The following is a 2,500-nucleotide window of genomic DNA, read 5'->3' as shown; positions in this document are numbered from 1 at the left end:
TGGAGGTCCCCCGAGTTAAGTTTGCCCTTTATGACTCCTCGCCCGCATGCTCGTGCACACCGGCGTGCACGTGGGCATCGTATGCTAAAAAATGAAGTTTGGAGTTTGGGTTTGAAAATTTTACGGGAACTTCCTAGAAGCCTAAGAAATGCTTTGCTCGAGACGGATTTCGATTTGGAGGTCCGCCGTGTTAATTTTGCCAATTACGGCTCCTCGCCCGCACGCTCGTGCACCCCGACGTGCACACCGGCGCGCACGTGGGCATCGTATGCTAAAAAATGAAGTTTGGAGTTTGGGTTTGAAAATTTTACGGGAACTTCCTAGAAGCCTAAGAAATGCTTTGCTCGAGACGGATTTCGATTTGGAGGTCCCCCGAGTTAATTTTGCCCATTACGACTCCTCGCCCGCACGCTCGTGCACCCCGGCGTGCACGTGGGCATAGTATGCTAAAAAATGAAGTTTGGAGTTTGGGTTCGGAAATTTTATGGGAGCTTCCTAGAAGCCTAAGAACTGCTTTGCTCGAGACGGATTTTGATTTGGAGATCCCCCGAGTTAGTTTTGCCCATTATGACTCCTCCCCCGCACGCTCAAGCACCCCCGCGTGCACGGGGGCATCGTATGCTAAAAAATGAAGTTTGGAGTTTGGGTTTGGAAATTTTATGGGAGCTTCCTAGAAGCCTAAGAAGTGCTTTGCTCGAGACGGATTTCGATTTGGAGGTCCCCCGAGTTAATTTTGCCCATTATGACTCCTCGCCCGCACGCTTAAGCACCCCCGCGTGCACGTGGGCATTGTGTGCTAAAAAATGAAGTTTGGAGTTTGGGTTTGAAAATTTTACGGGAACTTCCTAGAAGCCTAAGAAATGCTTTGCTCGAGACGGATTTCGATTTGGAGGTCCCCCGAGTTAATTTTGCCCATTACGACTCCTCGCCCGCACGCTCGTGCACCCCGGCGTGCACGTGGGCATCGTATGCTAAAAAATGAAGTTTGGAGTTTGGGTTTGAAAATTTTATGGGAGCTTCCTAGAAGCTTAAGAAGTGTTTTGCTCGAGACGGATTTCGATTTGGAGGTCCCCCGAGTCAATGTTGCCCATTATGGCTCCTCTCCCGCATGCTCAAGCACCCCTGCGTGCACGTGGGCATTGTATGCTAAAAAATAAAGTTTGGAGTTTGGGTTTGGAAGTTTTATGGGAGCTTCCTTGAAGCTTAAGAAGTGTTTTGCTCGAGACGGATTTCGATTTGGAGGTCCCCCGAGTCAATGTTGCCCATTATGGCTCCTCGCCCGCACGCTCAAGCACCCCGGCGTGCACGTGGGCATTGTATGCTAAAAAATAAAGTTTGGAGTTTGGGTTTGGAAGTTTTATGGGAGCTTCCTAGAAGCTTAAGAAGTGTTTTGCTCGAGACGGATTTCGATTTGGAGGTCCCCCGAGTCAATGTTGCCCATTATGGCTCCTCTCCCGCATGCTCAAGCACCCCTGCGTGCACACCGGCGTGCACGTGGGCATTGTAGGCTAAAAAATGAAGTTTGGAGTTTGGGTTTGGAAATTTTATGGGAGCTTCCTTGAAGCCTAAGAAGTGTTTTGCTCGAAACGGAATTCGATTTGGAGGTCCCCCGAGTCAATTTTGCCCATTACGACTCCTCGCTCGCATGCAATATCTACTCCTGTCAGAGCTGTGGTTTTACTTAAGACTACTATAGGGGGGGGGGAGTTCTCAGCACCAAGAGCTGCAAGTAAGGCCATTGCTTGCTTTGCAGTCTCGATTGCTCTACTAGTGAATAGTAGATGTCTTGGTTAGCTTGGAACGAAAAAAAAAATTTTTTGGGGAAAAAAAAAAAAAAAAGTTTTTGTGAAAAAAAATTTTTCGAAAAAAAAAAAAAAAAAAAAAATTTTTTTGGATGCCTCGGTCTTCTATTTGTTTTGCTTGGGTAGATTAGGAAAAAAAAAAAAAAAAATTTTTTTGTTGGATGCCTCGGTCTTCATATTCTTTCTCGGCTATTTCGAAAAAAAAAAAAAAAAATTCCGGGAAAGAGAAAAAAAAAATTATTTTTTGTTGGTTGCCTCGGTCTTCATGTTCTTTCTCTGGTATATGGGAAAGAAAAAAAAAAAAAAAAAATTTTGGATGCCTCGGTCTTCTTGTTCTCGGTTGGATTTATCGAAAAAAAAAAAAAAAAAAAAAAAAAAAAAAAAAAAAAATTTTGATGCCTCGGTCTTCTTGTTCTTGCTTTGGTATATCGGAGAAAAAAAAAAAAAAATTTTTTGGATGCCTCGGTCTTCTTGTTCATTCTTCGGTATATCAAAAAAAAAAAAAAAAAAAAAAAAAAAAAATTTGAGACTTCGGTCTTCTTGTTCTTGCTTTGGTATATCGGAGAAAAAAAAAAAAAAAAATTTTGGATGCCTCGGTCTTCTTGTTCATTCTTCGGTATATCAAAAAAAAAAAATTTTTTTGAAGCCTCGGTCTTCTTGTTCTTGCTTTGGTATATCGGAGGAAAATAAAAAAAAAT

The sequence above is a fragment of the Cornus florida genome, unplaced genomic scaffold, assembly GCF_030987335.1.
Source record: "Cornus florida cultivar Cherokee Brave unplaced genomic scaffold, ASM3098733v1 CherokeeBrave_3.0.0_Hap2_scaffold_276, whole genome shotgun sequence".
Taxonomy (NCBI): Eukaryota; Viridiplantae; Streptophyta; class Magnoliopsida; order Cornales; family Cornaceae; genus Cornus; species Cornus florida.
This window is presented reverse-complemented; position numbering follows the sequence as displayed.